Here is a 22,513-nt window from a genome sequence, read left to right on the forward strand (position 1 = left end):
AGCTCTGAGTATAATCATTAGCAAAAGCATGTGTGTATTGCATATTTGAATGAACAAGAATTGCCATATTTTGTTTCATTGAAGCACCATCATGTGCCCAACCAGCTCCTGTGTTAACAATGGATAAACACATTGTGGTAAATTCATACAGTGGAATACTAGTCAGATATTTAAACAAGGAACTACTACTGATACTTGCAAGAATTTGCATAAATCTCAAAACCATTCTATTGAGAAAAGAAGCCAGCACTAAAAGAGAACACACTGCGTGATTCCATTTATGTGAAATTCAAGATGAGGCAAAAGTGATCTATGGAGATGGAAATCAGAACACCGGTTGCCTCATGGAGAAGATATACTGAAAAGGAACATGAAGGAAATTCTGTTAGATTGTTAGCAGTGTTCTGTATCTTAATTCTTAGGATGTTGTTTACTTGGGTATATGCATTTATATAAACTTATCCAACCATATTAGGGTCTCTGAAATTTAAAAAAAAAAAAGTCAGTATGGTAGATTTCCACCTGAATATGAGGACTGTATGGGCCTTTCTCTGTGAAATTATGCAGTGAGATTCCAAAGAATTCAATAGAACACTGCAAAAGTTCCACACTGTTCCACAGAAGGAAAATTTGCTCTTTCAGCAGTCTCCTAAGTCCCAGAACCAAAGCGTTAAAATGCTAAATAATTGTAACCCGATGATATTCTCCTTGCTTCTATAGGATGAGAATTAGGTATAGTATTGGTATTTGTAATACCTAAGAATGTCTGTGTTTTGGAAGAGTCTAGGATTGCAATGAAACTGTCGCAATGAAACTGTCACAATAAACGTTTACTGACATTCAGATTTTGGTCCTAGGAACATATAATGTATCATAAATAGCCTTAGGAAGAATGGGCTTTAAAACACTGGCAAGGATACCGAAACATATTAGTATAGGTGACATACACACTGGAGTGTGTCAAACCATTTCTTACCACCTGACCAAACCTATAAAAAGCATTCAGGCAGATTGTAACACCGATCCTGGGTGCAAGCACTGCATTGTTAGGAGTCACCGGCAGAGACACAATAAAAGGAAGACAAGGCTGGTGTTCTTGAGGGCTTTATAAGCTTGTGGCTAGATACATTGTTTGCCTGTGCTCAGCCCTAGAGATTCCCTCCTTTACACCCAGCAAATTGCCTCAGGTGCTGCAGTGTTACTTGATCAGGCTGATTAGATCCAAAGAGGAATGGGAAGAGGAAAAACAGGGCAAGTATAGCAGGGAGGATGGGATGGGGGAAAGTAGGTAGTTGCTTATCTACTTCCCCGGAGCTTTGATCCTATTATCACTCCACTTTTCTGCTCTTTTGTGATACCAAGGTAGAAAGAAGAACCCTATTGAGGAAAACTGGCGTGGCTCAGGCTTCCCACTCCCACCGCTTTTGATGGGTACACCCATCCATTCACCTATCCTTTCAACAAGAATGCTTGCCCTAGGCCATGTACTCTGGCTAGCAAGAAAACCATTTAAAAGGTCTCTGACTTCATAGAGCTTACAGGACTCATTCTTCCAGTTCTGGCGTTTCATTGGTTCCTTCTCTTTGGGGTCCAGGGCAACTGATACGGTAAGAAACAGTTATTTTCATGAGTTTTCCCACTGCTGTACCGTCCCCCTAATATACTGAGTTCTTAAGCAATGTAAAATAATTTTATTTAACAAATATGATTAATGTTAGCAGCTATCCTTTAACCAATGGGACATTAGCTTTCAGATTTGGAATGGAGAAGCTCTGGATGCTGTTGCAAGTATCAGCATTTGTATTCAATTTTTCAAATCCTAGACCCCATGTGAAATCAAAGCATCCAGCATCTCACCTTAATTTGTGTTTTCCTTCTAGAGCACCGCTGTGAACTCTGTTGGGTGTAGCCACTTGGGTTAAAATGAGCAAATGAAGCCTACACTTGAGTAAATCTTAGGTGGTGTCCTTATTTAACTTGGATGAAAGAGAAAGGAGACACAAATGCACCACTCAAGAGGAAGCTTGACATGACCTTAATTATCAATATCATTATGAGCAAATCCACCTAATGGTGGGCAATTGCAATCATCTAGGGCTAGAGAAAGGCCTTGTTGTGTTCTATATGTCTCAGTGGCTACTTCTGCCAGAGAGCACTCCCACTAGCCTCCACCCACTGCACCAGGGCTAGGGCCGTTTTTATAAGGAGGACCCTTGAGAATGTCAATAGCTCAGATGCTGCTAACCTTTACCGGATCTACCCCTCAAAGGTCTTCTAGAGGCAGAACTAGTGGTTTCATTCTTTTGTACAAAGGAAAGCATATTTATTTCTAATTTCAGGGCTTCTCTTGTGCCCGTCTAGACACTTGAGAGAAAAACAAATTTAAATCACCAGTAAAGTTATGTTCTAAAATAAGAGAAGACATATAAAAAGACATCAGCTGTCATGTAGGTATGCCAGAGAGTCTTCACCCAGCCTTCTTTGGTGGCACCAGAAATAGTGGTTAGCGCTCACATGCTGTTCTGCTTCAGCTACCTTCATGCGGCCACCTGCAGATATGAGTTCTTGGTTTCTCTTCCTTGTCTAGATGCCAGTCAGGGCAGCATTTAGAAAAACACAGATTTTCATATTCCCATGCACACGCGCAAAGTGAATTAGGATAGCACAGACTTACCTAGATTATTCAATCCATAAAATCCTTCATCTCGATTATCAGGATGGTTAATGTCAACTTTTTTTCCGAGTTATTATACTCTATTAAGCATGACAGTAAAAGTTGCAGAATTATAAGGAATTTAGAAGACATACCCAACAGGGACCTCCTAACTTAAAGGGGCAAAAAGACCCATATAATAACATACAGTTTGAAAAACAGCTTTATATACATTATCTTTTCTTATGTATTCATTTTTATTAGTTTTTATTTTTTAAAAAGATGCTTATTCAGTGTTTTTCTTTTCATCATCAGTTATTTTGAATGGTAGCCCTGAGTTGCAAAAATTGAAATGTGTTGAAATGATTTACACATCTGTATATAATTTGTATCAAAGGGACTTCCGTTCTCTGTTCCTTTTCTTTTCTTTTCTTTCTTTCTTTCTTTCTTTCTTTCTTTCTTTCTTTCTTTCTTTTAATGTCACTCTGGGTCTGGAGATGGTAAAGTACCTTATTGATTGATTGATTGATTGAAAGAGAGCACCTGTGCACAAGCAGAGGTGGGGCAAAGAGAGAGGAGAGAGAATCCCAAGTAGGCTCCACACTCAGGGCAGAGCCTGACCGTGAGATGATGAGCTGAGCTGAAATCAAGAATCAGATGCTTAACCAACTAAGCCACCCAGGCGTCCCTCTCTGTTCATTTTCTAAGGAATTCAATATAAGCCAGGTTAGTTACTGAACTTATTACCAAGGGTAAAGTTAAAGGAGATATCTGGATTATGCTTTCTTTCCTTACAGGGATATCGTCAGGGACAGGAGCTGGGCTGGGGTGTATGTGGCCTGCAGATAAGGGGATTTTGATTTCTAGGGTTGTTTATTTGGTATTTTTCTATGGTCATCTGGGTTTTATATTAGATTTGTAGAAAGGCCACTGTTGAGTATTCTCAGAAAGTCTTGGTTAAATACTAATCAAGGGGCTAGGGCGTCTATTTGAAGTGTGTGTGTTAATACTGAAATGTTCACAGCAGCTAACTACCGGAGAATTGGTAGCATGGGATCTTGGCTGCCTAAATACACATCGGATTTACTAGGGAAAAAAAAAAAATTGCTCAATCTTTTGTTTGTCTTCTCAGAAAAGGATGAATTAACTAGTTCCTCCCCAAAGTAAAAAAATTAGAAGAAATGTATTAATTCAATGCAGTGCTCAATGTTGAAAATCTAAAATAATTTTAACGTAAGGCATGGACAGTTATTATTTTTTCTTTGTGGTATAAAATTGTGTGTTTTAAAACTTTCTTGACTTATGGATCTTTGGCTTTTTGGAAGCACTATATGATTTTATCAGAGTCTCTTACAAGAAACAATTATTTATACATAAATTTTGCCTAATGGATAGAATATGGCTGTGGAGAATTTGAAGGAATTACATAAACATTGAAAGGGAAAATAACAGCACACAAAAGATGAGTTTCACTGAAAAACCACGCAGTGACCAAATGTTATGATTTCTTCCCCGGAGAGGATGATTTTCAGGCCACCGCAGCTGCCTTTCAGTCATGTCAGGGTTGACTCTGGCATTGAAGATGATGCTCTTCAGTGGTTTGCAGAATTTTGACTCATATGGAATTGTGTTTGTGTTACCACAGCGAGTTCACTTTAGACTTTGCATTTCATTATCAATTAAGAATGCACTGGTATCTGGTAGGAAACTTCTTTTTGGAGCAAACTAATTACATTTGCTTATTGCTGAAAGTACTTTTACTTTTTTCCTACTTTCATTTCAATCTATTTGAAGGAAAAAGGAAAAAGAACAATTTGTTTTCCATACAAAAGGAGTCTTAGACATCAGGGATTACTATAGTTTCTCTGTGTTCTGAACTATTCCCATTCTTTATATGTTGCTCCATGAACTTTTCTTTAATTTGAGGAAATTCATAGCTTTAACTCTCATTTCAGAGGCTGAAACACCCTGCCTAAAGCGAGTAAAGTTGGCAGTATCATTTCCCCTTCCCAGATTCCTTTTTTGGTAAGTTTAAGGAGGGGCAGAAATTGAGGCTGCAACTATGTTTTCCCTGTTTTCCAACTGACAGAGTGTCCCTGGGATTTGTGGCTGCCTACTTGAATAATCTCAGGACGAACACCATTCACATTTCATGGCTCTCACTAGGAATCATTAACAGCCCAGTGCAGAGTTTTGCTTTTCACTTAACTTGTAAGAAAATGAAGAGGTCCTGCCAAGGTTCAGGAAAGGATAACAAAGCATAAGCTCTTTAATGGGATGAACTAACATAAAAGTCTAAGTGCACCGAGCTCTTTCCCACAAGCGGGACCCGATTTGGGGACTGGCATTCAGGCTGACAACCATCATATATTGGGAAACAGCACAGAGAAACAAAAGTAATTCTCCCAAAAAGAGCCAAGTATGGACTTTGGGAAAATAAGGATCTATCTGTTAAGCTCTGCTAAGATTGGGATCTCTGTAATTTATAGTATTTTCCAGGGAACTGGGCTTATTTTTATTGAAGAGAATTGTGGGATATAGAAAGCATTTATTTTAGTGAACCACTGTTTGAATTCAGCTTTAAGTGTGCTGAAATATTCCTTTATATTGTGGAAATGTCTCCATAGATTTGTCAGCTAATTAACATGATATCTTATAAAATGACATTTTATATCCCATACATGGCAAGACAGTCTAAAAGCAGTTGCAATATTAAAATCATGTTTCTGGTGGGTACCTGGGTGGCTTAGTCGGTTTAGCATCTGACTCTTGATCTCAGCTCAGGTCTTGATCTCAGGGTTATGAGGTCAAGCTTGACATTGGACTAGTGCTGGGTGTGAAGCCTACTTAAAACAAACAAACAAAAAACAACCAAACAACCAAACAAAAACACCCACCTAAAACAGTTGTTTCTGGCCTGGACCTGATGCCTTGTCAGTGTCATAAGGATCTCCATCCTACTTGCTACGTTGCTTAACTAGCCAGTGTTCTTCCATCATTTGGTTTTCAGGGCTCCCTAGAACAGGTCTCTGGCTAGATGAACTAGATGCCCAAGTAGCCACTTTGATCCTGAGGCAACTTCATCCTGGAAGCTGAGGGCAGTCAGAAATTTTCTAGTTTTGGGGCGCCCGGGGGGCTCAGTCAGTTCAGTGTGTGACTCTTGATTTTAGTTCAGGTCATGATCTCACCATTTGTTCAAGACATGTCTAGGGCTTTATGCTAACCATGTGGAGCCTGCTTGAGATTCTTCCTGTCTTCCTCTCTTCTTGCCCCTCTCCTGAGTACTCTCTCATTCTCTCACAGTAAACTTTAAAAAAAGAAAAGAAATTTTCTAGTCTAGATGTTCTGAATCAGTAATTGCACTGAAATGCCTCTAGGAATCGGGCATAGAACTCACTGGAGTGAGGTACACCAGGCAGGGACTGCGGTGAACTTGAGAGTAAATGTCCATCTCACTGGAGACGTCTTTATCTTCTCTAGCCCTTGCAGCTGAAAATACTGCTCACACTTGTGAGCCCAGTGTGCTTAGGTGTTCCACAAGGAGCTGAAAATATGGATTTTGATGTTTGATCTCCTGATTTTTAAATACTGGTAACTAATCCAGTTTCAAAAAATCTTGGAGCACCTGGGTGGCTCAGTCGCTTAAGCATCCAACTTTGGCTCGGGTCATGATCTTGCGGTTCCTGAGTTTGAGCCCTGTGTCGTGCTCTGTGCTGGAGCCTGCTTCAGATACTGTGTGTCTCTCTCTCTTTCTGCCCCTCCCCCCGCTTGTGCTTTGTCTCTCTCTGTGCCTCAAAAATTAATAAATGTTAAAAAAATTAAGAAAAAAAATCTTATACAGGCTAACTGTAACATGATAGTAGCCATATGTGGCCTCGGGGCTCCCATTTTGCCACCTGATTTAAATTGGAATAACTGAGATCTCAGAGCTGAGGTTCACCATGGGTACTAAGTCAGTCTCACTTGAGAGCAATCTCCTTTTGGTGGCCTGGAGTGTGAGAGCCCTGGGTGGAGTAGGAGAACAGGCCAGCCTGTGTTCTGGGACTGAGTGTTAGGTAGGCTTCCAAGCTGGCATGTCTGATCACTGGAGTCCACCACATACCTAAATGGGAGGTTTCCAGCTCCTGCATTTGCACTGCATGGTGATGATGGGTTCAAAAATAGTAGCATCTCAACCTTTCTAAAAGGTGCCATATTGTACAAAGAAGTAGCACATTGAGAAAACCAGCCATGCACATCCTGTGCTGCGTTCGAGGCACTTACCAAATGTTAGTTCCCTCCTTCATCCTCCCTTTGGAAAATTCCTTTAAAAATTAAAGGCTTTAAAAAGCATATGAGCAAGTCTGACTTCCCCATTTTTTCAGTAGCTATACACAACAATCCTGTGAACTGTGTAGCCATCTGACCCCCGACAATGAGGACTCTTAAACTAATGGTGTTAAATAACTTCCCCGTGCCCAGTAGCGAGTGGCCAGCGAAACTGGGCTTTGCTTTTCCCTTACACAGTGAAGCCAGGAGAACTTCCTCAGGCTTCCTCAGACTTACAGAACCATTGAGTTGGAAGGGATCTTAGAAATTGATGTATCCGGCTGTCTCATTTCAGAGATAAGTGACTTGTTGTTGACTCGTAATCTTTTCTCCTTTCTTTGTGCCGTTTAGATATCAGAGTCATATTAGCAAGAGGAATGATCGAAAGTGGATCATTTGTGTTGCCGGTGACATTTCCATTTTTGTGCCTCCAGCTGCATTTCTTTAGATCCAGCCAGATTTTCTTTAGATCCTTAGGCCGTTGGCCCTTTGCTAATTTTTATAACTGGGATAAATGGAATGCAAGTCTGAAATGACAATGGTTTTGCTTTTGAGTCCCCCTTGAATGTCTGTTGAATTTAGAAGGGGCCTCAGATCAAAGCAGAAGGGCGTGGTGAATGTTAATTAATGTAGATGCCCGGGTTTGACCAAACAACCCACCAGCGGGTGAAGGCCAGTGCTGTAATTTAAATAGATGGTGGAGCCTCTGCGGTTTGTAACGTCACTGGAAACCCAAGAAAGGGCTTATTTTATGCAATTTAGTCTATTTTTTTTTGTTTGTTTATTTTGATTACACAAAGCTCAAGGGTTCTTTTGACGTTGAAAAATGCTTATTTCAGTTCAAGTACTGATTACGGTTATGATTTCCCTTTTTTCTTCTTCTTTTTCTAGGATTGCATTTCAGTGTCCCACACAGCTCTTTCTACTTTCCTGTGATTTCTTCTTAACCAGATAACTATTCTATTAACGTTTCAATTTAGATACAACAACTGCTACTATATCAGCGTTACCTTTGCCTTGTGATCGTGGCAGCAGAAGAATCATTTTCTCAGTGGGAGTCAGGTCATGGCAGAGAACATCAGGATCTTTCTTGTAATTATAAAATGGAGGGCAGAGTTATCACTGAAATTTATCCTATAGGAAGATATTTCCTTCCATAGGAGGAAATACTTTGATAAGTCACAGTGCTCCATTTGTCCTGTTTTCCCATCACACACTTCCCAGGTGTGTGACTGAAGACGTTACTCAACCTTTCTGAACTCATTTTTTTAATCTATCAAGTAGTGATCATAGTACCAACTTCAAAGGCTGTTGTGAGAATTAAATAGGATCATGTTGACAATGTCTGGCATAAGACAGGTACCCAATAAATGTTTATTTGTTGAGTATAAATGTTCATTCACTTGACCCAGATTTGTGGAGCACCTACTATGCTCCAGGCGTGGCCAACATGATAGTGAATAAAATAGACAAAATCCTTGTCCACAGCCAGCTCCCTTTTCTTCTCTTTCCCTCCACCCCAGTCACTCGATCCTCTCCACTAAAACCAGACCACATAGGATGAATATTTTTGTTCTTTCAAAGAATTCATTCCTTTGGAAGTTTTGCCAGTCAACCATTCATTACATATTGTGCTTAGATTGCCTTTCCGCATGAAACCAAAGAAAGAATGTGTAATGGGATTGCGAAATGTAACCTACATTACAACTTGAGTGTGCAAAAAATAAACTTTATTTAGTCTATACTGTTTTGGCTTCTTTTGTAAGCCCTTACTTTCTGGATAGAGGAAGGAATGCCATTAATTAAACATCGGTTTAAAATGTAGTCCCATTCAATAATTTAATCCATTTGGGTACTATCTGCTTTCCTTAGCTAAAAATGTTCAGCCTCTCAGATGACAGACCTCTTCCTCCCTAGCTTGTCTGGAACGCGGGGGAAGGGCTGAGGCTTACGCAACCTCAACCTCGTGGTGGTGGTAGTTGTTGTGGTGGGAGGGGTTGGTGTCTTTAGGCATAGCTCTTAGCTTGCTCTGGCCCCAGGCTGTTGTCCCTTCTCTATTGGGTGCTACTGGCCCTGTGGGTGTTTATGGCTGAAAACTGGGTGGGTGTGACTTGTGGTTGATCTCCTGGCTGGTCAAAGTCTGTAGTCTGCTATGTTTGACATGCCCTCATTTCAGTTTCCTCTGGTGCTAGAGAGCCCTTTGAAGTCTGGCTGGCCTCTCCAGCCTCTGCCTCGTCTACCTCTGACAAGCACAGAGGCTTGATTTCTGGCTCCTGTCTTCATCCCTCTGTCTGACCAAACCATACTGCCTCAGGATGGGCTGGGTCCCTAGGTTCGTATGGAGCATGACACACAGGGGCCCACTTTGTTCCGGAGTCTATGGGGAGGTATCTTCAAATGACCCCGGTTCTGCCTTCGGAGGTAACTTTGCTTTCCCAGTGCACCCTTCCCTTCCTGGGCCATTTCACATCCCCTCCTCCCCCATCCCCCACCATCCACAGGGCTCTTCTAACTTCTCACAATTCCCCACACTAAAAAAGAGCAGATCTTTCTTTCCCTCATTTCTTTTTCCTGACTTCATTCACTTGGCTAAATCTTAGTGATAAAACAGGTTACTTTTTTTTTTTGTAACCTTATTGGTAGACCTCTATGATCTGAAGTCTCCATGATTGGTTGTTGAAATACGAAGGTCTTGGGGCACCTGGGTGGCTTAGTCGGTTTAGTGTCCAACTTTGGCTCAGGTCATGATCTCCCGGTTCATGTGTTTGAGCCTGCATCCGGCTCTCTGTTGTCAGCATGGAGCCCGCTTTGGATCCTCTGTCCTCCTGCTCTCTGCTTATCCCCCACTCGTGCTCTCTCTCTCTCAAAAATAAATAAACATTTAAAAAACAGATACAAAGGTCTCATAAAGGAGTTCAGCAAATCCCTTTTCAAGAAGCTTGCTTACCCAGGTTTTTTGAACGACAGAAGCAGAACGTTGCTCTTTTTCTTGTTCTCCTTCTGTATGAAAATGCAAACCTTCCTTTTGGACAAATCATTACCTGAGGCAGACTAGTGCAAAGATTTCTGCTCAGGAAGACAAAAAGTGAGAAGTACTTCAGAAATTGACTCCTATTATAGAACCACGGCTATTGCCTTCCAGGAACTCATTGTCTTCTTTTAGCATCTGGTACTCCAACGTCCAGGTGACTGGACTGCTCTGATGTAGGTAGCCCTGGGAAGTTGCCCCACAAGCTCTTGATTTGGCATCAGTGGCAGATTACTTGCTTTTCAGTCAAACTTACCCTCTTCCACCCAGTGGGATCTCCCTCCTTCCTCTTCCTCTTCATTATCCTTTTCTCATTATTGGGTTTCTTTTTCTCTCTGATCTGACACTTGAACTTTTATATATGTGAGCATTCATTCATTAATGTGATGATAATTATTGCCATAATTTGTTGAGCTCTATTACAAAGTAGAGATGAGAAAGGTCTTTTTGTATTGGTTTTGTCATTTAATTTAAAAGATCTCCATTGTATGGGACACCTGGGTGACTCAGTCAGTTAAGCTTCTGGATTTGGATTTGGGTTATGATCTCATGGTTTGTGAGTTTGAACCCTGCATCTGGCTCTAAGCTGACAGTGTGAAACCTGCTTGGGATTCTCTCTCGTGCGGCCCCTCCCCTGCTTCTTCCCCTGCCTCTCTCCCTCTCAAAATAAACAAACTTAAAAAAAATCTCCATTGTATATAGGAAGAAACTGAAGCTCAGAGAAGTTAAAAAGTAATTTGTTACAGGCTTCAGAACTAGGACTTGAACACAGGTTTCATTGGCCTCTAAACCCATTCCACTAAGGCACACTGTTCTGAACAATAATGTAGACTTCTGTGTAAAGATTTTACATAAATTGAATGATCCTACAATAACTCTGAACATGCAACTCAAACATTGTCTTATGATGACTAGTCTAAAAGCCATTTGAGGGAATAATGGGGAACTCCTTTTCAGAGATGAATAATCTTTGATGCAATTCTATTAAAAGTGCTGACTAATGGTCTGATGACTGCTTATTTTGAATTGTTGTTGGTAAAGAGGACAGTACAAGTCAGGAAATGGAAAGAAGGTCACAGATTTTAGCCGCTCAAAATTGCTAACAGTGGAGGTCTCCATATTATTTTGGTTCCAGCTTTTTTCTGGGCTGAAACCCAGACTTCTTCCTCTTCCATTCTTCTGTTTTGTTCTTACAGGCCAAATTATTTCCCCCTTTGCTGTTTAGGTGATCGTTCATTTTTAAAATCATACTTAACTTCCCAATTTTTTAGCATCTTTCACCATTCATCTTTATTCCCCCTTTTCTTCTTCCTGTTTTCCTCTCTTTTTCCTGCTTTGTTTCTATCATCCTTACTCAGTGTTTTGCCCCATTAAGTCATTGAAAATAAAATATACTGGAATCTTTATCTCTAAAATCCTGGCTATCATAAGCAGTGTCCTTTGACGTTTGCTTTCAGCTTTGTTCTTGGATGGCCAATTCATCCACCAATTACACTTGTGCCATTGTAGCATTTGGGGGTGGTTTGTGGAACCCTGCCAGAGTATATTTTTTATTCTGTGAGGTTGACTGAAAGGTAATGGGTGGCTCAATGAGAAAACCTGATGGAGCATTCACTCGAGAAAAAAAAAAAAAATGAGTCAGTGTGTGTGTGTGTCTTTGGGATTGAGAAGGAAGATGAATCCTACCAAAAGAATGTATAGTTATTTGCTATGAGTTACTTCTTAGTATCCTCTTGAATCAAGGTAGGCTTTAGTATCAAATCAAAATGATGATTCAGAGGGGTTAAGTGACTGACTTTTTAAAAATATTTTTGAAGATACATTTTTTTAAATGTTTTATTTATTTATTTTGAGAGAGAGAGAGAGCAAGCAGAGAAGGGGCAGAGAGACAGAGAGGAAGAGAGAGAAAATCCCAAACTGACTCTATCCTGTCAGCATAGAGCCTAATATAGAGCTTGAACTCACAAACCCGTGAGATCATGACCTGAGCAGAGATCAAGAGTCAGATGCCTAACCCACTGAGCCACCCAGGTGCCCTGAGTAACTGACATTTTAAGGATTAGGGAAGAGAGGGGAAAAAAATAAAGAGAATTTTCAAAAAAAGACTGTATAAACTAAAACTAAAGCATATTTAATCTCTTTCCTCTCCTGCTGATGTTCTCCTCTTCCCTCTGATTTCCTTGAATGGTTTGTCCTTAAGGGAGAATGGGGAGGATTCCTATAAAGCTCCTCTTTTGAGAACAAAGAAAGATCCTCATAGGTTCCTGTTTTAGAGGAAGTGAATGGGTGGGGGCAAATCCTTTATGGCTTGGAAGAAACTAAGGTTAGTTCCTCAAGTTTCTCTATTATTTTGAGATACAAGATTTTTTTGTCCTCAAACTTCTGTGACTTTTCAGGAAACTTCACTACTAGTGATATCACAGGCACTCGGAGGAAATGAAGCCTGATTCGATACCACAATTATTGTTGGGCACAAGGTGTTAGTAAAGACCAATTTCGATGTGTATTATTTATTAACTGGTCAATTTTAAGAAATTATTTGTATAAACAGGACTATCCTTGAATCACATATCATCTGTACCTATGTGTTTATTTCATATTCATGTCATTTAATGTATGAGTCCCATGAAGAACACATGTACAGGTGACCTTTAAGTATTTAGATTTTTTTTTTTTCAACGTTTATTTATTTTTGGGACAGAGAGAGACAGAGCATGAACGGGGGAGGGGCAGAGAGAGAGGGAGACACAGAATCGGAAACAGGCTCCAGGCTCTGAGCCATCAGCCCAGAGCCCGACGCGGGGCTCGAACTCACGGACCGCGAGATCGTGACCCGGCTGAAGTCGGACGCTTAACCGACTGCGCCACCCAGGCGCCCTTTTTTTTTTTTTTTTATTTTTTTTTTTTTCAACGTTTATTTATTTTTGGGACAGAGAGAGACAGAGCATGAACGGGGGAGGGGCAGAGACCTTTAAGTATTTAGAACCATCCTTGACATCTAGACTGAGGTGATAAATAATGGTGCATGTATCTGACTAAGACTATTTACTTTAAGATCCTACCAAGAATTGAGCAGAGAGGTGGGATGTCCAGATGATCTGCTTCTGGTATCTTCCCCATGGAGTCTACTTTACTTTCTTTGGATGCAATGCTATATAATCCTGCAAGAATTGACAGGGAAAAAGAAAATGTAATGAAGGGCAGCAAAATATGTGATCACAAAATAAGCCACTTTGGCATGTGGATTATTTTGAGCTAAAGGCAATTATGACCGAACAGATTCAGGAAAAACTTTTACCTTTCCCTTAACAACTACCTAAAATAATTTAGATAGGGGGACTGGCCCAGAAAGAGAGCTATTACCAAAGATAACTTTTTGTCTGAAAGATCTATTTGTATTCCCAAACATCTGCTTTTCCTATTGTCCTGTGAATCACCTTCCTCCCCTTTAATGCCCCAGGCCCCTATCCCGTTTCTTTCTTTCTTTCTTTCTTTCTTTCTTTCTTTCTTTCTTTCTTTCTTTCTCCTTCCTTCCTTCCTTCCTTCCTTCCTTCCTTCCTTCTTTCCTTCCTTCTTTTCCTTTCCTTTCCTTTCCTTTCCTTTCCTTTCTCTTCCTTTCTTTTCTTCCCCACCCCCCTCCATCCCATTTATTAGCTAAGGATGGCATACAAGCTTCCACTGACTGACTTGTCCAAGGATCTCATATATATTATGGGAGTCCCTTACAAACATAATTAAATCTGTTTTTCTCCCATTAATCTGTCTTATGTCAGTTTGATTCATAGACCAGCCAAAAGAACCTAGAAAGAAAGAGAAAAAAATTTTCCTCCCCTACAGTTGGTGACTCAGATGGGACAAACTTTACTGGCTGGACACTGCTTGTTCTGAGGCTACTGCAGCTGAGAAATCTTTGACGAAAAAAGCTAAGAATTCTTACAACATCAGCCTCTGAGATCTCTGCCTACAGGGAGAATTGGAAACAAGAGAGGTAAGAGTCTTTTTCTTCCTTTTCTAAATTTAGAGTATCAGGAAAAATATTTGTGGAAATAGTTCTTTGGGTATAGTAACCTGGTAAAGATTTGATATGAGTACTCTTGATTTTTATTCATCCTTTTCCTCCCAGAGATAGTCACTGTTTTTCTTTGTCTTTGTCATAAGGATAAAAGCTGTAAGGTAGGATACAATCATAGGCCCTATAAGCCTGTCTAACAGACTGATGAGTTCACAGTTCTCACCATGACTGATGTCTATTTAGATAAACTTTGGTGTGGGTTAATGTGCACATTAGGTAAAGACTTGCTAAAGGACATCTTAGAAGCTAACACCGCAAAGTTGGTGAGAATGGGTGGAGCACATAAAAGCTATTACAGTACTCATCACCTAACTCAAAGACTCTCTTGTTAGGATAACTTGGTTATGGAACAAGTTAGGTTGATACTAGGTTACCCACCAACCTCAAGAAAATTTCTGTGCAACAAGGTACTCTGTAAAAAAATACCACACAATCCTCAAACTAGAAGCACATCCCTTTTGAGTATTCGTTTGACTCCAAAAGACTCAAGGCTTAGCTACAACTGCTAATGTGCATATAAGAAAAATCAGATGAGGTTTCCCTTTCATCTTGTTCTATGCTTTGAGAGCTTGGCTTTATGACCAATGAGAGTATTTTCTCTGGTCCACCAGTTAGAGGATGCATGCATCTGGTGGACAGCTGAATAGACTGTAGATCTGATAAGCAGTGTTCTCCTTGTCCAACTGTGCCAGCTGTCAGGGGAGTTTGTCATAAGAGGTCCCAGTCCTTAAGGGGTCTGTGTCACCTCAACCTTCAAATTAGTCATCACCAATTTGTGGCAACAGAAATGTGAACTGCACCCCATTTGCAGCTAGATCTTTCTTAGGCTAACTTTAGGAGTGCACTTTCTGGACCTTGTGAGAGCTGCTTCCCCCCGCCCCCCAACACTTTTCTTTGGGAATACCTCTTGCACCCATGTGTAAGTCATAAAAGGTTTACTGGTTTGAGTTGCCATTGACATTAATATGAGATCCTACTCATCATTGGCTAGATGATGGATCCTTTGAACTGGCTATGTTTGAAAGAAAAAAGAAATTAGAGAGCTTTCATCCTGAACAAATTGTCTTATTGGTACACAGGGAAAGACCAAATTAAAAAGAACACAAAGAGATATAATGGCTAACTTTAGGAAATCCATTAAGAAGATGATAGCATTGAAATTAGAAGAAGAATTAAATCCAAAGTAAATTCACCTTCTCAAAATATGGCCACATCTGCCATATTTAACTTTCATTTCCCTATATTACAGAGAGCACTTCAGCCTGATGCCCAGGCCCAGGGTATACAGTTTACGTGTAAAAATACCAAAAGTCAGAAAGTGAATTTGGCAGAAGCACCTGGGACGGGCAGTAGGGATCATTTTGCTGAGGGCTATATAACCAGGCCCTGCCAGCTTTAGGTCTTCCTATGCAATGTCCTTCACAGATGTACCCTAAACTACCACCAAGGAGTTCAGGTCTCCTGGAAAGAAGAAAATAAAATTTCATGTTGTTCCTTTCTTTACAACTCTAGACATATTGATTATTGATCCTTTCCCTCCCTGGGATAGCTATTGTCTTCTTTTTTTTTTTTTTTTATTTAAGTTTTTATTTAAATTCCAGTTAACACACAGTGCAATGTTCTTTTCAGGTGTACAATTTAGTGATTCGACACTTACATACAACACCCAGTGCTCATCACAAGTGTACTCCTTCATCCTCATCACCTGTTTCCCCCACCTCCCCTCTGGTAACCATCAGTTTGTTCTGTATAGTTAGGAGTCTGTTCTCGGCTGGCTGATCTCTCTCCATCTTAATTACCCTATGCTTGTTTGTTTTGTTTCTTAAATTCCACATATAAGTGAAATAATTTGTTTTGTTTTTCTTTGACTGACTTCCTTCACTTAGCATAATATTCTCTAGCTCCATCCACATTGTTGAAAATGGCAAGATTTCATTCTTTTTTATGGCTGAGTAATTTTCCATTATATATATATATACACCACATTTTCTTTATCCATTCATCAACCAGTGGAAATTTGGCTTTCTCGCTTATCTAGTTGTTGTATCCTAAGAACTTGGCTTGGCTTTCTGCCTGTCCGGGGCATGCAGATTTTTTATTTTCTCTTTTGGCTATCTTTGGGAGTAACTCTGGATCTTGGAATTTCAGTATCCTATGCACCCTCTTTGGGGACCCCTCTTACATCCAAGGTGGGTTGTTCAAGACTGCCGGAAATATTTGCTTTTGTCCCTGCTGAAAACTGATAAGATATTTAAAAGGAAGAATTTTTTTTTTTAGGTTTTCCCCCCTGAAGAAAAAGTGAAGCTAAATGTACCTAGAGGAAAAGAAAAACCTTCTAAAACCTTTGTCATAGGATTTATTAAAATATTCCAAAATTCCATGATATAAAAAAAAAGGTAAAATGAAAACAATGTAGTTGGGTGAGTGAATCCCCTAAGATGTCATTTAGGCTGCAACCTAATTATTTGAGGACTTGAGAGCTGCTTTCCTTATCATATAAAGGTTATAAAGTTAAGTTTTAAAATCAGTAATGTGCTTCTGTAAAACTAAACCTTAATTTTCTTTCATTTGCTAAAAGGACTAAGTTTTCTTGTACTGCTCCTGCTAAGGGATTTTGGAAGTTTTGTCATTACCCTTTTCGTTTGTTTGTTTTGTTTTGTTACTTTTTTAATTTAGGTTTTTAATTTTATTTATTTATTTGTTTACTTATTTATTTATTTACATCCAAGTTAGTTAGCATATAGTGCAATAATGATTTCAAGAGTAGATTACAGTGATTCACCCCCTATGCATAACACCCAGTTTTGTCTTTACCTTTCAAGTTTTTTGCCTAGAAAGCAAATATTCTTTGTTTTCTCAAAATAATTTTCTGTGCTTTATCAGGTCTTTTATTGGTTTTGCTCACAACTACGTAACCTTTTGTATTTGCCTTAAAACCTTTTGTCACTTTGGTTAAATAGAAATTGAGTATTGTTTCATGATGATCTATGATCTTATTTGGTAAAGTGTCTAAACCTTCTGATATTTTTGACAAACTTCCCCAAATCATTTTCTAAATGAAAATTTTTTAAAATATTTATTGACTTATTTTTAAAGACAGAGAGAGAGAGAACATGTGAGCAGGGGAGGGGGCAGAGAGAGAGGGAGAGAGAACCCAAGCAGGCTCAGTGTTGTCAGTGCAGAGGGTAATGTGGGGCTCAAACTCACTAACCATAAGATCATGACCTGAGTCAAAACCAAGAGTTGGGTACTTAACTGACTGAGCCACCCAGGCACCCCAAGAATTTCTAAAACAAATGGAAAAACCTGATTCAAGCAGAACAAACATTAATTACATGGAACTGACTGAACTGACGTAGATGATTATAATTATTATGACTTTTTTTGTTTGAAACATTGCTGGTTCCTTATGTTTTGTTTCTCCAGATTTAAGGAAAGCTTTTCTTTTTTTCTTTTAAGCTATCAACAACTTGGCAAGATATGCCTTTGTGAACAAAGATGACATAATTACATTTTCTCCCTAACTGATCCCTCCTGAATTTGAAAAATATTGACTATTCTTATATTTTCATGGCAATATACATATTTGTGTAAGTTCAGTAAGAATCTGTTCTTGTAATAAGAAAATTAGAAACGTGTTATATTACCAATGCTTTAACTAAAATGTCATATTTGAGAATGATGTGATAAACTCAGGTGACCAAATAGCTTTAAGAAACTAAGGTTGACTTTATGGAATTAATAAAGCCCCTTGCAAAAATCTCTCTGCCCTGCTTTTGGTTTTTGACAGTCTTACCAGGTGAGTAAGGAAGATCACTTTCTGGCAGGCACAGGAACCTTAGTTTAATTTGGGGACCTCAAGAAGAAAGGAAATAACCGAAATCTATAAGTTTTTCAGGCAAACTCTGATGGCAAGTCTTTGGCTTATCTTTCTAGCCTCAAGAGGCTTTTAAAAAGTTGGAATCTGAGATTCCTTATGAAAAATGTCTAGCAAAGTAGATTTAAAAAGCCTATATAGTTAATCACTATTCTTGCTGTACTTATATAAATAATCTGGCAAAATATATTGAAACTAGACTGACTTTGCAAACAAATTAGTCTTATGATCATTTTCTTTGATAGAAATAGGGGTTACCAGAGACAGAAAAATTATGTTCTAATAGAAACTATGATAAGCACTTGTGGACATCAGATTCTAGTATTGCTCATTGCTTTGAGGTTTTTTTCTACCTATACATTGGAATGGATCCTGAATTCTTCAAGTTTTCTCCAGTATTTGGCTACAACTCTCCAAACTAACATTTCAAATTTTATCTCACCCTTCTGACTTGGAGTCATGGAGAACTAAAGTTGCTTTTTTTCTAAAACCCTGCAAGCTATGCTGGACAACTTGGTATCAACTTCAGAGAAATCATGATAATAGTTCATGTATGGGTAATCTTCATGCCTGTTGTCCTACAGGCCACTTAGAAAGATCACCAGAGATATTCAAATTACAAATCAGGAAGATCTATCATATTGTCACTGCCCGCCCTCACTCCATCTGAAGATGCTTCAAGCTGGACGTCTAGAAGTCTTCTCAACTGTCTGCCTTCAAAACTCATAAACTGTGACTGTAGTCTGCTCTGATCATTAGCCATTGTTTTTCTTTTGTTTCCATAGAAATATCTCTTATTAAATACCAGGTGGCTTGCACCACAGGCCTAACATGAGCCCACTTACTTCTCCGCATCCTGAAATGAGACACAACTGTTTCACTGAACTGACCTATTCTCAGGACTAAGAGACTAGGTCAATTAGGTGAAACAGTCTATCAACTTAACTTCTGGACTGCAAAACTTCTCAGGGAAGTTTCAAAGGAAAACAGGAGGAGCATGATCCTGAAATATGCCACTTTGGCATGTAGATTATTTTGAGCTAAAGGCAATCAAGACCCAGCAGATTCAAGAAAAACTTTTACTTCTCCCTTAACTATCTAAAAGAATTTAAATAGAGAGCCTGGTCCGGAAAGAGAGCTATTACCAAAGATAACTTTTTGTCTGAAAGACATATCTATATGGCAACGCAAACATCTAATTCCCAAACATCTGCTTTTCTTATTGTCCGTGAATCTCCTTCCTCCCTTTGATGCCCTAAGCCCTTATCCCATTTCTTTTTTTTTTTTTTTAATTTTTTTTTCAACGTTTTTTATTTATTTTGGGACAGAGAGAGACAGAGCATGAACGGGGGAGGGGCAGAGAGAGAGGGAGACACAGAATCGGAAGCAGGCTCCAGGCTCCGAGCCATCAGCCCAGAGCCTGACAAGGGGCTCGAACTCACGGACCGCGAGATCGTGACCTGGCTGAAGTCGGACGCTTAACCGACTGCGCCACCCAGGCGCCCCTTATCCCATTTCTTAAATCAGGATGACATATAAGCTTCAGCTGACTGACTTGTCCTTGGGTGTCATATATTTTATGGGACTCCCTTATAAATGTAATTAAATTTGTTTTTCTCCAGTTAATCTGTCTTATGTCAATTTAATTCATAGACAAACCAAAAGAATCTACAGTAGTAGAGGAAAACTTTTCCTCCCCTACACAGTGAATATGCTGATCCTCACAAAGAAGAGGTCATCAATGCACTTGGAATGGGGATATATTCCAGGTCATGTTTCTAATTGTGACCTAGGCTTAGACTTACCATTCATCCTCCTTTACTAGGCCCACCCCCACCCTTAACCAGTAAAAAGGATTTGGATTAAAGTTAAGAAACACTAATTGGCTGGTAGGGGTCTTCAAATCCAGATACATGCGGGGGTAATTAGAAACAAACAGGGAAGGGGGGGCGTGCCTGAGTGGCTCAGTTGGTTAACTATCAGACTCTTGATTTTGGCTCAGGTCATGATCTCACAGTTCATGGGATTGAACCCTGTGTCAGACTCTGCAAACACAGCACAGAGCTTGCTTGAGATTCTCTCTCTCTCCCTGTCTCTCTCTCCCTCTGACCCTTCCCTCAAAATAAATAAATAAGCATTAAAAACATTTTTTTAATTAAAAAAATAGAAACAAACAGGGTGCATAGCAGATAGAAGTTAAGGAATAAAACATACATTTTAGCCTCTGAGTGTGTTTTCTTATGCTTTTACTGTTTTTCTCTTTAATTCAAATTAAGATCTTAATTCAGCATGCAAGGAGTAGCTTCCAAAAGAAAAGTTTAGATCTATAAAAGTCTTAGACTTTTCCTATAAATCAAATAAGCATAATCTGTTCAGGAAAATACTCCCTGGAAACTATGACAAAGTAGTACAATATTAGGGAGTTTGGCCAGTAGGGTGTCAAAAAGCCTGCAGGACAAATCAGGAAACATAACTCTAGTGGTTCTCTGGCCCTTTTTCTTCTTACAGGAATTAGGAATGCTCCCACTCTCTCTCCCCATCCCACTTCTCTTAAAAATAGCGCCTTCAGGGAGGTTTTGCCAGCCCTTTTAGTTGTGATCTCCAAAGGAAATAGGGAGATTGAACAGGAAATGTGGGATGCCAACGTTCAGGTAATTTTCAACTTTAAGAGAGAGAAATAGGAAAGAAGATTTGCAGCAATTTTAACCGTATGCCTGTCATTGTCGGCAGGCTTAACTATATCATATCTATAAGAATGTAGGAGGCATGTTAACTCTAGAACAGAGAACTAAATTTATAGAAGACAGAGATGAGTGCTAAAAAGTACTTGGCTATTTGGTTGTCAGGATAACTTTTCCTGATTGGAACATGACTGACACATGATACAAAAACACTGTTAGTTCCTCTGAGCACATGTTTACCATCTCTCTTCTTGTGCCCAAACTTTAGGAGAAAGAAAGAGTCAAGTTTTCTTTCTCATTGTATGAAAAGATGCAACAGAGGTAGAGTGGAAAAGGAGACAATTTAGGGGGTAGAGGAGGCACTTACTGCCTTCTTGCAAGAAGTCAGCCACAGTGGGGAGCTGCTTCTGGCACTCAAGTAGTTAAGAGATTGGAGGTCAAAGCCACAAACACTGGAGTAATGGGGGAACCATGCATAGGCTTTTAAAAAATCAGAGAGCTTCTTTGAGAAGAGAACAGAAATTAAATTAAGTTAATGTTGGTTAACACATGAAATTTGTTGTTAGTGATTTACAGAGCCCAGAAGATACTTAGCTCGGCAAGGCATTCCAAACTCAGACCTAGGGTTGGCAAATGTTAAAAAGAGCAGAGGAAAGAGTGACCAGAGCAGAAGAATGGTCCAACCTCATGTCTGATACAATTATAGGTTGCAAATGGGAGGAGGAACCATGGAATCTGGTTGTAAATGACAGGGTTTACCAGGGACCTGATACTGGTTCTAAAATTGACTGTAACATTTTTACAGAAAAAATTTTTTAAATAAAAAATTTTCACAGGGTGCCTGGGTGGCTCAGTTGGTTAAGCATCCAACTTTGGCTCAGGTCATGATCTCGTGGTATGTGAGTTAGAGGCCTGTGTTGGGCTCTGTGCTGATAGTTCAGAGCCTGGAGCCTGTTTTGGATTCTGTGTCTCCCTCTCTCTCTGCCCCTCCCCTGCTCACACTCTTGGTCTCTCAAAAATAAATAAACATTGAAAAAAAATTTTTTTAAGTTACAGAAGCAATGCATATAGGAAAATTAATAACTACTGATAAAAATTTTAAATAAAAACATCAGTTTTCAAAAGTCAGAGCTAACATTATAGCTGGCATATAATATCCACTTAATAAGTATTAGCCATTTAAAAACATATATACATAATGTATATATCTTTGAATACATATCTACTTATTGATCTATACTTTTAAAAACCTACATTTATTGTTAAACAATATATTAGGACTATACTTATATGTCAATAAATACCTTTTGTTTTATTTTCTTTGTTTTACCACTAATTATCTGTATGCTTTATAATATAATAAGATATAATGTTGATTATCTTGGGCGTATCTGGAAATCAACAGACCTATGTGTAAGTGCAATGAAATCCTCGCTAGTCGGGGAAGAGATTATAAAAACAGAACTGCAAAGGGAAAAGGTACGGCAGAGATCAAAATGTGCGCACATTGAATATATGCAAAGCTAGGAACTAAAGAAATGATCCATTTTGAGCCCAGAGAAGAGAGATGAGCCTCCCCCTTCCTTGCTACATGATTCCTCCTTCTTCTCTTTTCCCTCCTCCCCTGTCTGTCTCCCCAGATGTGTTCTTGCTGGCTAGGTCACTCCAGGATTTCCTGATTAAAATGAGGAAGCACAGCTGAGCACTCCAGTGAGTTCAGATTGAAATGTTGTCACCTTTTGACCTTTAGCCCCACCCTGTGTTACTGGTCTAAAAACTGGCACCCCTGACTGTAAATGGAAGAAAAAAGAAAGAAGGCCAAGAAGCAAAGCAACATATGCCCGTGGCTGTTAGCTCTGCAAAGCCACACCTTGTTTCTCTCTTCCTGTTTAAT

At 39.4% G+C, this 22,513-nt stretch overlaps 1 long non-coding RNA gene across 1 annotated transcript; it reads left to right on the top strand.

Annotated features, from left to right (window-relative positions):
• Nucleotides 1-9,150: 9,150 nt before the first annotated feature.
• On the top strand, nt 9,151-19,200 carry LOC122479622. Its single transcript, XR_006296384.1, has 3 exons — nt 9,151-9,382; nt 13,827-13,977; nt 18,523-19,200. It is a non-coding gene; the product is annotated as an uncharacterized LOC122479622 (long non-coding RNA).
• Nucleotides 19,201-22,513: the final 3,313 nt, after the last annotated feature.

The sequence above is a fragment of the Prionailurus bengalensis genome, chromosome C1 (assembly GCF_016509475.1).
Source record: "Prionailurus bengalensis isolate Pbe53 chromosome C1, Fcat_Pben_1.1_paternal_pri, whole genome shotgun sequence".
In the NCBI taxonomy this organism is placed as follows: Eukaryota; Metazoa; Chordata; class Mammalia; order Carnivora; family Felidae; genus Prionailurus; species Prionailurus bengalensis.